The sequence below is a fragment of the Saimiri boliviensis genome, chromosome 4, assembly GCF_048565385.1.
Source record: "Saimiri boliviensis isolate mSaiBol1 chromosome 4, mSaiBol1.pri, whole genome shotgun sequence".
Classification (NCBI taxonomy): domain Eukaryota; kingdom Metazoa; phylum Chordata; class Mammalia; order Primates; family Cebidae; genus Saimiri; species Saimiri boliviensis.
Genome location: NC_133452.1, coordinates 153,013,981 through 153,029,180, shown reverse-complemented (window position 1 = coordinate 153,029,180; position 15,200 = coordinate 153,013,981). Strand labels below are relative to the sequence as shown.

At 45.2% G+C, this 15,200-nt stretch overlaps 1 pseudogene; it reads right to left on the bottom strand.

Moving 5' to 3' along the window:
- Nucleotides 1–2,092: 2,092 nt before the first annotated feature.
- On the bottom strand, nt 2,093–2,760 carry LOC120361115 (large ribosomal subunit protein eL14 pseudogene; annotated as a pseudogene).
- Between the last annotated feature and the right edge of the window lie 12,440 nt (nt 2,761–15,200).

Sequence of the window (15,200 nt, the reverse complement as noted above, 5' to 3'; positions counted from 1 at the left end):
GAGGCTGAGGTGGGCTGATCACAAGGTCAAGGTCAGGAGTTCGAGACCACTCTGGCCAACATGGTGAAACTCCATCTCTAATGAAAACACACACACACACACACACACACACACACACACACACAAAAGAAAAAATTAGGATGGTAGATGCTTATAATCCCAGCTACTTGGGAGGCTGAGGCAGGAGAATCACTAGAACCCGGTGGGTGGAAGTTTCAGTGAGCTGAGACCACACCACAGCACTCCATCCTGGGCAATAGAGCTAGACTCTGTCAAAAAAACAAACAAACAAAAAAACCAAAAACAAGATAGTATACCCTGCAAAACTATACTAAAATATGATAACCATTATATCAACATTTTAACAAGAAAGAAAACACTTATATCTCCAGAAGATTCTTCCTGTTGACTTTTTATGGCCACACCTGCTTCTCTCTTGCCCTTATGTCTTCTTTAACCCCCGGCAACTATTAATCTGTTCTCTACCTGTATAATTTTGTCATTTCAAGAATGCTATGTCAATGAAATCATCCAGTATGTAATCTTTTGGGATTGACTTTTGTCACCTAGCATCTCTGGAGATCCATCCAGGATGTTACCTGTAGTGATAGTTCATTATTTCTGTTGCTGGGTAGTGTTCCATAATGTAGATCTACCAAAGCTGTTTTGTAACCACTCATTTATGGAAGGACATCTGGATCGTTTCCGGTTTTGGCTATTACATGTTTTGCTATAAACATTCATGGAAAGTTTTTGTGTGAGCAGAAATCTTAAATCATCTGGGATAAATTAGCAGGAGTGCAATTGCTGGGCCTTAGAGTAAGTGTGTATTTAGTTTTTGAAGAAACCGTGAAACTGCTGGAGGATCACTTGAGTTCCGAAGTCAAGACCTGCCTGAGCAACATAGGGAAACCATGTTTCTACTAAACAACAAAATAAAAATTAGTTGGGCATTGTGGCACATACCTGTAGTCCCAACTAGTCAGGAGGCTGATGTGGGAGGGTCATTGGAGCCTGGGAGATCAAGGTTGCAGTGAGCTATGATCACACCATTGCACTCCAGGCATTGGTGATGGAGCAAGACCCTGCCCCCACTATCCCCCCCGCCCAAGATAAACTGTTAAACTGTTTTCCAGAGTGGCTGTACTATTTTACATTCTCATCAGTGATATATCAGTGATTCAATTTCTCCATATCCTTATGAGAATTTAATGTTGTCACTATTTATTTTATTTATTTATTTATTTTGAGGTGGAGTTTTGCTCTTGTTGCCCAGGCTGGAGTGCAATGGCACAACCTTGGCTCACTGCAACCTCTGCCTCCTGGGTTCAAGTGATTCTCCTGCCTCAGCTTCCTGAGCAGCTGGGATTACAGGCAAGCACCACCATGCCTGCCCAACTAATTTTTATATTTTTATTAGAGACGGGGTTTCACCATGTTGGCCAGGATGGTCTCCATCTCTTAACCTCGTGATCCACCCACCTCGACCTCCCAAAGCGCTGGGGTTACAGGCGTGAGCCACTGCGCCAGGCCTGGGATGGAACTTCTTAGCCAAAATTTTGTGTCCTTTAGCACTTTCTCTGTTTGCTTAGCAGTAGGGCAGACATGCAAGAAATATCTGTATGGGGCAAGTTTAAGACCAAGGTGTGAATGTTAGCAAGACTGCCTCCCTGCCTCACACATCCATCTCTGTGTCAGGTTACCTAGGGTCTACGACCTACTCTGTGTGTGATTTTAGCAACTTCTTTACCCCTCTAGGACTTGCCCTTAGAAAGGGGGCTGATGATTGGACAGCTACATACCTTCTAGGGTCCGCTAGGAACACAGTAAGTGCATAAGAATTCCTAGTTGCTATTGTTGTAGTTTTTCTGAAAAAGCGAAGGAAATGGCTCTTTTTTTTTTTTTTTGAAACACAGTCCCACTCTGTCATCCAGGCTGAAATGCAATGGTGCAATTTCAGTTCACTGCAACCTCTGACTCTTGGGTTCAAACGATTCTCTTGCCTCAGCCTCCTGAGTAGCTAGGATTAGAGGTGACTGCCACAATGCCCCTGCTTTTTTTTTTTTTTTTTTGGTATTTTTTTTTTTAAACATATCGAAAAGAACCTTTATTACTTTGTGTAACTGCCTCTTATGCTTTCTTGCCAGATGCCTTTGGAGCAGGTGCTTTCTGGGCTGGAGCTTTTTGACCCTTCTGAGCTTTTGGAGCAGGCGCTGCCTTCTGGCCTGTGGCTTTCTGGGCAGGAACCTTCTGGGCAGGAGCCTTCTTGCCTGCAGTGGTCATCTTTTTTGCTGGGACTTTAGCAGCAACTGCAGCAGCACCCTTAGCAGCAGGTGCTTTTTTGGGAGAAGCTTTCAGGAGAGCTGCCTTTTGAAGCTTCTTAACTTCATTCTTGATTATTCTGTTCCTCATTTTCTTTGCCTTCATAACTTTAAAACGATCAAAATCTGTCATCTTGGCTTTCCTTTCTCTGGCTTCAATCTTGGCCCACCGAGTGGCTGCCCATTTCGTAGTGATGTCTGCCTTCTGCCAGGCTTGCCGGACATACTTCTGGCGGGCACTGTGTGGAAACTTGAGGATGAAATCAGTGAGCTGCATGCACTTGAAAGGCATGGCCTGTCTCCTCACCTGAGTGCAAGGTCCATCAACCAAAGCCCTGTTCTGATCAATAACATCTACAATCGCGACCAATTTTCTGGCATGAGGTCCAAAGGAGACTTAGGCCACCCGGCCAACCTCCACGAAGCGCCTGAACACCATGTTGGCGGCGTCAGACGAGAAGGAAGGAGGCCCTTTTTTGGTATTTTTAGTAAAGATGGGGTTTCTCCATGTTGGTCAGGCTGGTCTCAAACTCCTGACCTCAGGTGATCCACCCGCCTCAGCCTCCCAAAGTGCTGGGATTACAGGCGTGAGCCACCGCGCCCAGCCAGAAATGGCTTTCTTTAATTGGTCCCACTTTAGGTAGAGGAAGAGAGAGTGACTATGTTACTCTTTTTAAATGCAGGGTTTCTCTACCACCACGGTATTAATGTTCTGGGCCCCATCATTGTTTGCAGTAGGGGGCTATTCTGTTCATTGTAGAATGTTCAGTGACATTCGTCGCCTCCACTTTCCACCTCTAGCTGCCTTCCACCCCCAGATGTGACAATCGAAAATATCTCCAGACATTGCCAAATGTCCCCTAGGGGTAAAAATTACCCCACCGGCCTCCAGTTATGTGAACTTTTCACATTTCTTTGAAATTAATACATGCTTGTGGGGCAAGTTTGGAAAATCCTTGTAATAGAGGTAAAAATACTATTTTTAAATCATAGCAACTGCTTCCCCTCAGGGAGTGGCAGAATTCCTCTCTGGAGTAAGTAGCCTTTTGTTGGCTAAAATACCTTGACTGGCTGCTTCTCTGGTGAAATGCAAGGGGGAGGCCCTTTGCCTGGTGGATAGAGGCCCTGAAATACTCCGTGTTAGGAATGAAGAGGTATTTGTGGGCAGCGATGGAGGAATCGGGGAGAGGCGAGGAAACGGAGGCTGTTGGGTGATGGGTGGCAGCCTAGGGCTGTGCAGATGTGGGCGGGCGAGAAGGGGACGAAGGTGGAGTGGCTGGAGGAATTTCAAGTACTGTGATAAAATGGGCACCTGTCTCTGCCCTCCGATGCCAAGCCCCACATTTCTGCGAAGCCTGTGACACATAGAGTCCTGTGTAAACGGTGTCGTAAGAAATGGGGAAAGTGCAGGGAAAAAGAATGGCGGAGGGAGGCGAGGTGTCTGTGGGACTGAGGGTGGAGCTGGGGATGGGAAATGAGAGCCTTAGATGGAGAAGCCCTAGCCCTCTAATTCACGGCGGCTTCGGGGAGTATCCTAGACTTCGTTCTAGAGGTGGGAGCAGGGGTCCAGTGAAATTTATGTAACTCTCAAAGGAGGCAATGATTTAGGCTGCTAATTCCATGTAGGGAAGAAAACCATTTGCAGTATTTCCTTCTAGTATTTTTTCCCATGCGTATTTTTTAATGCAGTTAATCTTGTTGTATATGTCCATTTTTTTTTTTTTTTTTTTGGTCAGCTGTGTCTGTCCCCTGAGGGGGCAGAAGATATTTTCGGTCGCTGCCAATGTCACCATCTTGTGCAGTGCCAGGTGGAGACAAAGTCGCTGGAATTGCAGGCACCAGTACCTCTGGAGCAGCTGAGTCCCTGGAGGGCAAAGCTGTCTTGAACTGCTTGCAAAGGAGTGAATGAGTGTATGTGTGTTGTGTGTGTGTGTTTTGTGTGTGTGTGTGTGTGTGTGTGTGTGTGTGTGGCAGGCACACGGGAGTGGGTGGCGAAATGGATAGTGTAACTTCTCTTGCCTTTATTATTTTTTTATTTTTATTTTTATTTTTGAGATGGAGTTTTACTCTTGTTGCCCAGCTGGAGTGCAATGGCACCGTCTTGGCTCATGCAACCTTCACCTCCCAGGTTCAAGTGAGTCTCCTGCCTCAGCCTCCCGAGCAACTGGGATTACAGGCACCCGCCACCACACCGGGCTAAATTTTTAAAATATATTTTTAGTAGAGACGAGGTTTCACCATGTTGACCAGTCTGGTCTTGAACTCTCATGCTCTGATTTATCTGCCTTGGCCTCCCAAAGTGCTGGCATTACTGGCGTGAGCCACCACCCCCGGCCATTCTCCTACCTTTATGATACTCTTCTCTGGAAACAGGGGTCTCAAAGTCTCTCAGAGATTTAGTAAACAGATCTTTTGGTTTTTCACTCTGCCTTTTCTGCTTGTAACTTAGAATCCTTGCAAATTAGGTCCAAGGGTTATCTGCAAGTAGGGGACCATGAGGATTTGCCCTAAGATGAAGTTCTCTCTTAGGATTAGTTCTCTCCCAGGGGCCTCTGCAAACTCTCCTGCAACTCTGCTGGGCTGCTTCCCAGCCCTCCAGATGGATGGAAGCCTAGAAAGAACACAGGTGAAATGCAAGGTTATGTTCAAGCCATGGTGTTACCGGAGAGGGGTCCTGAGCAAAACTCCTTTGTCTCAAAAAAGCAAAACAAAACAAAACATGGCTACTCCTCTGGCAGAGCAGTGGCATGGGCTGCTCAGCTGAGTGCACTTCTAGTTATTTCTTGATTATATGCTAAACAAGGGGTGGATTATTCATGTAGTTTCCAGGAAAGTGGTGGGCAACTATCGAGCTGATGGTTCCTCCCCTTTGTAGCCCATATAGGATAGCTTCCTGATGTTACCATGGCATTTGTAAACTGTCATGGCCCTAGGGGGAGTGTCTTTTAGTGTACTAACACCTTATAATAAGCATATAATGAGCAGTGAGGATGACCAGAGGTCACTTTCGTTGCCATCTTGGTTTGGGCAGTGTGGGAAGTAGAAAAGTTCCTTTTTAAAGTTTCCTTTCTTGTTAAAGAATAAGTGTGCTAATAACTTTGCTAAGCTCTATCCTATGAAGCTATTAGATATGCCATGCTTACAGGCACGTAGTATATTCTATGTCATTGTACTTTAACCAAGATATCTGTGCTGGATGTGCTCACAGGCATGTCCCAGCTCCCCATTGCTTTTACCTGTTTAGAAAAGTTTTAAGTTGTTAGTCAATCAGGTTTTAGTTTAGATTGTGAGTTCTTGCTCCAGCCAATGGAGATCAGACACAGCAGTAAGGATGACCCCAAATGCCTAAGGGATAAATTTGTGTGTTTTCCTTTATTCATTGTACTCTTGTGGCACAATGGCTAGTGAGGGTATCCTTCCCACAGTCCAGAAAGTGAAAATTGCATTGCTGAAAGCTCCTTTGTCTTAGGAAAAATCCTTTGCTGATTTTTCTTTGCGGCACTGAACATCTATTTCTAACAGGGAGGTTTTGGCTGACTTCTTTACTGTGACCATTTTATCAGCAAGGTCTTTATGATCTACATCTTCTACATCTTGTGCTGACCTCCCATCTCATCCTGTGACTAAGAATGCCTAACTTCGGCTAGACGCAGTGGCTCATGTCTGTAATTCCAGCACCTCGGGAGGCTGAGGTGGGCAGATCACCTGAGATCAGGAGTTGGAGACCAGCCTGGCCATCATGGTGAAACCCCATCTCCACTAAAAATACAAAACTTAGCCAGGCATGGTAGCAGGCGCTTGTAATCCAAGCTGCTCAGGAGGCTGAGGCACAGGAATCGCTTGAACCTGGGAGGTGGAGGTTGCAGTGAGCCAAGATTGCGTCATTGTACTCTAGCCTGGCGACAGAGTAAGACTCTGTCTCAAAAAAAAAAAAAAAAAAAAGAAGAAGAAGAAGAAGAAGAAGAAAAGAATGCCTAAACTCCTGGGAATGCAGCCCAGTAGGTCTGAGCCCCTATTCAACATGGAGTCACTCTGGTTTGAGCACCTGTCTCAATGGTAAACCTTTGTCAACCTTCTGTACTACCCCCTAACTCACATAGGTCAACACAAAGACCACTAGACTGTGGAAAAGACGGTTTTTTTTTTTTTTTTTGAGATGGAGTCTCACTTTGTTGCCTGGAGTATAACAGCTCAATTTTGGCTCATTGCAACCTCCTCCTCATGGGTTCAAGCAGTTCTCTTGCCTCAGCTTCCCGAGTAGCTGGGACTACAGGCACATAAAACCATGCCCAGCTAATTTTTGTATTTTTAATAGAGATGGGGTTTCACCATATTGGCCAGGCTAGGCTGGTCTCGAACTTCTGACCTTGTATCCACCCACCTCGGCCTCCTAAAGTGCTGGGATTACAGGTCGGAGCCACCATGCCCAGCTTAAGACAGTTCTTTTAAGATGAAACCAGAGAGCTGTTGTGCCTGGAGATAATGGTGCCTCAGGGTAAAACTACGAGGGAGGATGCCACCATCTTGTTCATACAGTAGTTCGTCACCCACCTGCTCCCTTCCTTTCCTGTTCTCTCTTCATAGACACAGCTCTGCCCCTAGCTTGCCACATTCGTTTTGCAAAGGTGTGTGTATAGAAGGGGTTTGGTTAACTGAGGATACTTGAATACTACAATCAGCTGAATTCTGTCCTGTTCTCCCCCAGCCCCAGCCCCCATTCACAGGTTGAAGATTATAGAGGAGAAACAATTTTCTTTTTTTGAGATGGAGTCTTGCTTTGTTGCCCAGGTTGGAGTGCAGTGGTACGATCTTGGCTCACTGCAACCTCTGCCTCCTGGGTTCAAGCGATTCTTCTGCCTCAGCCTCCCGAGTAGCTGGGATTACAAGTTCGCACCACCAGGCCCAGCTAATTTTTGTATTTTTAGTAGAGACGGGGTTTCGCCATGTTGGTCATGTTGGTCAGGCTGGTCTCAAACTCCTGACCTCGTGATCTGCCCACCTCAGCCTCCCAAAGAGCTGGGATTACAGGTATGAGCCACTGTGCCTGTCCTGGGAAAAATAATTTTCTCTACCCGCTATGTTTAGCGCCTCTGGAGGCCTGCAAATTAAACTGACAGAAGACATATAACAGAAAAAAAGTTTTGTGAGTATATATATATATATATATGCTCACAAAAGAAGTAGCTGTTTTTTAAATGGTTAAAGTTAGAGGCTTATACATCTAACTTAGTACAGGAAAGGGAGGGAGAGCAAAAGCTTTTATGTGAGGGACAAATAGGTTTCTTTAGGAAAGACAAATGGGTTTTTAGGAGAACAAATGAGAGATAAAGTTTGTGATAATGTTTGTTTATACAGGTATGAGTGATCTCTCCATCTCCTTCAGGACCATAAAACTCCCCTGGAGAAGGGATTGGGGGTAGCTTTTATTCGTGTTCTCCCTTCTGGGAGTGGATATGACCTGGAGGGGATTTATGGCAGCCTTATTTCCTAGAAGTTGCTGCTTTTAGTTTGATAAGGGATGCTCTGAGAGAGCTTCTTTCTGCATCTGTGGATTCTGTCGCCATGTGCCAGTGTGGCATATTGTGGGGTGACATATTCTTATCTCCTTCAACCTTTGACCCCCAGTGTGATTGTATTTGGAGACAGGGCCTATAAGGAGGTAATTAAGGTTAAATGAGGTCACAAGGGTGTGGCTGTAATCTAGCAGGAGTGGTGTCCTAAGAAGAGGAGGGGCCGGGCATGGTGGCTCATGCCTGTAATCCCAGCACTTTGGGACTGAGGTGGGCTGATCAAGAGGTCAGGAGATCAAGAACATCCAGACTAACACAGTTAAACCCCGTCTCTGCTAAAAATATAAAAACTTAGCTGGGCGTGGTGTTGTGCGCCTGTAGTCCCAGCTACTTGGGAGGCTGAGGCAGGAGAATCGCTTGAACTCAGGAGGAGGAGGTTGCACTGAGTCGAGATCACGCCATTGAACTCCAGCCTGGGCAATAAGAGCAAAAGTTTGTCTCAAAAAAAAGAAGATGAGGAGGAGAGACCGAGAGACCAGAGCTCTTGTTCTCTCTCTCTGGCTCACAAGAGGTTGTCCGTGCACACAGCAAGAGGGCAGGTGCCTACAACCCAAGGGGAGAGCCACACATACCAACCCTGCTACCACCTTGATCTCGGACTCCCAGTTTCCAAGACGGTGAGAAAATACATTTTTGTTGTCTAGTCTCCCAGGCTGTGGTATTTTGTTATGGCAGCCTGAGCAGACTAAGGCAAAGACCAAAATAGTCTTCAAGATCCAAAGAGATGAAGTTTAAGGAACAGCAGTAGTAGGCCATGCGCCGTGGCTCACGCCTGTAATCCGAGCACTTTGGGAGGCCGAGGCGGGCAGACCACAAGGTCAGGAGTTTGAGGCTGGCATGACCAACATGGTGAAACCCTGTCTCTACTATAAATACAGAACAGCTGGGCATGATGGCATGTGCCCGTAATCCCAGCTACTCAGGATGCTGAGGCAGGAGAATCACTTGAACCAGGGAGGCGGAGGTTGCAGTGAGCCGAGTTGTGTCACTGCACTCCAGCCTGGGTGACAGAGCGAGACTCTATCTCAAAAAAAGAAAAAAGAAAAGAAAAAAGAAACAGCAGAAGTGTAGGTTGAGTGAGTCATAATATTGGGGTCATAACCTGGATTGGCATATTACAAAAATCAGAAAACATGGGGCAGGCCGGGTGCAGTGGCTCACGCCTGTAGTCTCAGCACTTTGGGAGGCCAAGGCGAATGGTTGGCTTGAGTCCTTGGGTGCAAAATGAGTCTGGGCAACATGGTGAGGCCCCATCTCTACAAAATAACTAGCTGGACATGGTGTTGTGTGCCTGTAGTCCTGGCTACTTGGGAGGCTGAGGTAGGAGAATTGCTTGAGCCCAGCAGTTGGAGGTTGCAGTCAGCTGGAAATCATGCAACTGCACTCCAGCCTGGGTAACAGAGTGAGACCCTCTCTCAAAAAAAAAGAAAGAAAGAAAAATAGGGGACAACAGACATGTTGCAAGCTTTTTTTTGTTTTAAGATGGCATTTTGCTCTTATTGCCCAGGCTGGAGTGCAGTGGCTGGATCTCAGCTCACTGCAACCTCTGCTACCTGGGTTCACCCTCATGAGCAGCTGGGATTACAGGTGCCTGCCACTATGCCTGGCTAATTTTTGTATTTTTTGTAGAGACGGGGTTTTACCATGTTGGCCAGGCTGGTCTGGAACTCCTGACCTCAGTGATCCACCCACCATGGCCTCCCAGTGTGCTAGGATTACAGGGGTGAGTCACTGTGCCCAGCCCACATTATAAAAAGAGCCAACCCTGGTGAGGTACCACAATTTTTGTCCTGAGTCAAAAAAATGAGGATAATTTTGCAAATTATCTATGTGCTGCTAAAAGATAAGAATCGCATCACGTGAAGTCTTACCCTCTGCTGGCCTTTCTTTCTGCTAGAAACCACCTCAGTGTGGTTCAGGGTGGAGTGTTACCTGCCAGTGAGTCTGAATCTCCGACTCTACCCTTGGAACCTCCTGTTCTCCCTTCCAGTGGGGCCTGAAAGAGGCGAGGGCTGCCAGGGACCCTAATTAGATGCATGCGATCATCTGGAAATGTTTAAAACCCTAAGGACAGTTAGAAGCCATGTTGATAGCATTGATTGGTTCCTTATTTCTGAGTTGGGCCTGCTTCATTGTTTAAGATTCCACTCTCATTTGTTGGGATTTTCTCTTCGGCATGGTAAAAGGCAAACTTACTCTGCCGTAAGAGAACAGGACCTTCTAAACTGGGCTTTGAAGTTTGCAGCTTTGTAACGAGTCAGCCATCTGAAAGCCTCTGCTTCCCTGCTGACTCCAACCAACCCACAGCCACTGATTAGCATACCAAAGAGTGGGCGTACCCCGATGGGCTTTGGTAGTGGCACTGGTTCACCGGTCAGGTGGCCCATGTTTCAGACGGAAGGAGATCTAGTGCCTTTCGGCCTGTGCCCTGGTGCTGGGGTGGTTACCATTTCACCTTTCATTCCATTTCCTCTCCTCTTCCAGCTGTGTGCTTAAAAACATATACCATGCCGGGCATGGTGGCTTATGCCTGTAATCCAAGCACTTTGGAGGCCAAGGCAGGCGGATCACCTGAGGTCAGGAGTTCAAGACCAGCCTGACCAACATGGTGAAACCCTGTCTTTTATTTAAAAACAAACAAACAAACAAACAAAAAACACATACCACACAAATACATAGACAACCCAGCCCTCGTTCTGAACGATAAAAAGGAATCAGAAATGAAGAACAAGGAAAGGAAATGCAAGGGAGGCTTTTAAAGGGGGATAAAGCCCTGTCTTCCTCTGTCATCCCTCTCTAAAATCCAAACAACTCCCACAGATAAATACACTAAGTATTCAAAAGTTATTTTAGTGTCTTCATTTTGACTAATTGCTGGGTTAGAAAAGAACCTTCAAAAAGGTTGGCGGAAGCAATTTAGAGTAAATTTTACCATTGCCCTGGGGTGCTGATCCAAAATAATCGCAACCCTTAATAGCCAAGCTGAGCTGGAGACTGCCTGGTTATTTTTATCCTAACAAGAGACTCTGGCACTGCCAAGGAAATTGTCTCTCTGGGAGAGGATTGCTTCTGTGACTTGACCAGCAGCATTAATAAGTTTCTGGAGCCCCCAAACGGGTGTGTAGAAACAGGTGACCTTGAATACAGATGTGGGGAGAGGAGAGAAGATGGACAGAAACCAAAGACTCCCAAGATAAAACATCATGGAAATAAACAAAAGTCTACAGAAATTAAGTGAGGGATAAAAGACAGACCCCTCTAATGAACTGATTTTGAAAGAAAATTATTTGGATTCTTTTCATGTTAAAAGTATAAACAAGGTAGATCTATCTTCTTGAAAACTGAATTATTTTTAAATCCCTAACATATGCAAGAAAGAGGATAGCAATACATTAATTTCTCCCCAAAGTTTCAGCTGTTTATTGAGTTAAAAAAATCAGAAAGGAAACTCATCAACATAGATTTTTTTTCCTCTGTTTTTCTTTTTAGAGATGGAGTCTTGCTATGTTGCCAAGGCTGGACTCAAACTCCTGGGCTTAAGCAATGCTCCTGCCTCAGTCTCCGGAGTAGCTGGGACTACATGCTGGAGCCACCATGCCCAGCTTAATTAATCAACATAGTAACAGTAGAAACATTTGGGCAGGTTATGGATTATTTTATCTTGTTTTTCATAATTTTTTGGGTGTTTTTCAATTTTTTTTTTTTTCTTTTTTTGAGATGGAGTCTTGCCCTGTCTCCAGGCTGGAGTGCAGTGGCACAATCTCAGCTCACTACAACTTCTGCCTCCCGGTTCAAGCAATTCTCCTGCCTCAGCCTCCCAAGTATCTTTGACTACAGGTGTGTGCCACCATGCCCAGCTAATTTTTGTATGTTTAGTAGAGACGGGTTTTCACTGTGTTGGCCAGGATGGTCTCCATCTCTTGACCTCATGATCTGCCCGCCTCGGCCTCCCAAAGTGCTGGGATTACAGGCGTGAGCCACCGCGCCCGGCCAAAATTTTTTACGATAGGCATGTATACATTTTCTTTTTCTTTTTTTGTTTTTGAGTTGGAGTCTTGCTCTGTTGCCCAGGCTGGAGTGCAGTGGCATGATCTTGGGTCACCACAACCTCTGCCTCCCAGGTTCAAGAAATTCTCCTGACTCAGCCTCTCAAGTAGCTGGGATCACAGGTGTGCACCACCATGCCTGGCTAATTTTTTTTGAATTTTTAGTAGAAACGGGGTTTCACCATATTGGCCAGGCTGGTCTTGAACTCCTGACTTTGTGATCTGCCCCCCTTGGCCTCCTGAAGTGCTGGGATTACAGGCGTGAACTACCGCGCCTGGCTCATTTTATGTAAAAAAGTGGCATGCTATTAATAAAGATCATGAATTACATTTGGAACTGGGTGGGGGGATATATAACAGCGGCTATCTTCCCGCTATTATATAAATTATGGACACAATGTAATTTAAAGTAGAAAGAACTTTGGATGATTATTTCTCCCTCTCAATTTAAAGGTGAGAGAATTGAGAAACAGCTGAGGACCTTGGTTAAATCCAGGGTCGCATCACAGGGTCTAGTGCTCAGTAGCCACCAGACACACACAGCTGGTCCTAACTGAGATGTGATGTGAGTGTAAAATATACGTTGCATTTTGAAGAATCTTTTGCTCCATGTATGAGAAGATGTAAAATATCTCAGTAATTTCCATATTGATTACATGTTGAAATGATAGTATTTTGACATGCTGAGCTCAAAGTAACTTAACCTGTTGCTCTTCATTCATTTTACTGTGGCTACTAGAATATTTAAAATGACGTATAGTAGCTGGGCATGATGGCTCGTGCCTGTGATACCAGCACTTTGGGAGGCCAAGGTAGGAGGATCACCTGGGGTCAAGAGTTTGAGACCAGATGGCCAACATGGTGAAACCCTGTCTCTACTAAAAAAACAAAAATTAGTTGAGCATGGTGGCACGGGTCTGTAATCCCAGCTACTTGGGATGCTAAGGCAGGAGAATCACTAGAACCTGGGAGGCAGGGGTTGCATTGAGCTGAGATCATGCCATGCCCTCCAGCCTGGGCAACAGCAGCAAAACTTTGTGTCAAACAAAACAAAACAAAACAAAACAAAACAAAACAACAAAACAAAACAAAACAAAACAAAACAAAACAAAACAAAACACAAACAAAACACACACAGGACTCTAATTCTATTAGGTTGGTGCCAAAGTGTTTTTGCACCATTACTTTTCAAGGCAAAACCACAATTACTTTTGCACCAACCTAATATGTCTTTTGGACAACACTGGTGTAGAATACGGATCTGGATTCAACATCCAGTATTCTCTTCATACACTGCTTTGAAATGTAGAATGTCAAAAGGTAAGGAAAAATTTGCTTACCCTTTTCTATAATTAGACAGTTAACCACAACTCAAAGCAACAATATTAGTATTGATTTGGTAATTTCTTGTTTTGTTGAAGATGTGTAGTTTGTATCTTCTATAGCTAATAGAGGCTTGTTTATTGCATAATCACACATAGAGACTCATGTCTAAGGCATTTCCTTGCAGTTATTTTTGGCTGTTAGGCATCATTACTACTAGTGATCAGGCAGTTTTCCTTGCCTCCCCATCAAAAAGTCTCAGAACAACAAAACTATGGACTCTAAAATCAAACTTTGAGAAGTGACAAAAATTACTTTTAAACAACAGTGTGTAACTTTCTATGCAATTATGTGAACATTTCCTAAAGAAACGAACCTGTTCTCTTGCCAGAACTCTTTTCTCTTCACTCCCAGTCCTCCTTACTTCTTTGCCATTTAGCACAGCGGTAGCATATGAGAACTTTTTTCTTTTTCCAAATCAGTTGACAGTTGACTGATTTTGAAAAAATTAATACTAATCTTCTTCTTTTTTTTTTTTTTTTTGAGAGAGAGAGTCTCCCTCTGTCACCCATGCTGGAGTGCAGTGGCACAATCTTCGCTCACCTCCACCTCCACCTCCCTGGTTCGAACGATTCTTCTGCCTCAGCCTCCTGAGCAGCTGGGACTGCAGGTGCGAGCCACCATACCCAACTAATTTTTGAATTTTTAGTAGAGACGGGGTTTCACCATATTGGCCAGGCTGGTCTCAAACTCCTGACCTTGCGATCCACCCACTTCAGCCTCCCAAAGTGCTGGGATTACAGGCATGAGCCACTGTGCCCAGCGTGTCTCTCTTATTTATTGCCATACTCCATGTGCCTAGAATGGTGCCTGCTAGAGGTATCTGCTATTGGTTTTGTAAATGCATGGATATACTGCTACCTTTTAAAAAGTACAGGAAGCCGGGCGCGGTGGCTCAAGCCTGTAATCCCAGCACTTTGGGAGGCTGAGGCGGGTGGATCACGAGGTCGAGAGATCAAGACCATCCTGGTCAACATGGTGAAACCCCATCTCTACTAAAAATACAAAAAATTAGCTGGGCATAGTGGCGCGTGCCTGTAATCCCAGCTACTCAGGAGGCTGAGGCAGGAGAATTGCCTGAACCCAGGAGGCGGAGGTTGCGGTGAGCCGAGATCGCGCCATTGCACTCCAGCCTGGGTAACAAGAGTGAAACTCCGTCTCAAAAAAAAAAAAAAAAAAAAAAAAAAAAGTACAGGAGGCACACAGAAAGGATTGTCTTGGGGCTGTTCTTTTTGGAGCAAAGAGAGACAGGGTGGGCTGCTGGGGTCCCAACAATCACTCTGGGACATTAGGTGACAGATGCCAAGCATTTCTGGAGTTGGTGGCACACTGTGTCCAGAGTTGTTAGCCTGAGCTTTGAATTGGGTTGGTGTCTTAGTCCATTTATGCTACCATAACTAAATACCACAGACTAGGTAATCTGTAAACAATAGAAATGTATTTCTTTCAGTTCTAGGGGCTGAGAAGTCCAAGTCTGAGGCACCAACACTTGGTGTCTGGTGAGGGCTGGTCTCTGCCTTCAAGGTGATCCCTTGTTGCTGCATCCTCCAAAGGGAATGGACGCTGTTCCCCTCAGCTCTTTCAGAGAGTCACTAATCCCATTCATTAAGGCAGAGAGGGAATATTCCATGTAGTATTCCATTGTATGGAATCACCCCCTAAATGCCCCACCTCTTAATACTGTGCATTGCAGATTTAAGGGTGGTTTTTTTTTTTTTCATTTTTTGAGATGGAGTCTTGCTCTTGTTGCCAAGGCTGGAGTGCAATGGCACAATCTCAGCTCACTGAAACCTGTACCTCTCAGGTTCAAGTAATTCTCCAGCTTCAGCCTCCCAAGTAGCTGGGATTACAGGTGTATACCACCACATCTGGCTAATTTT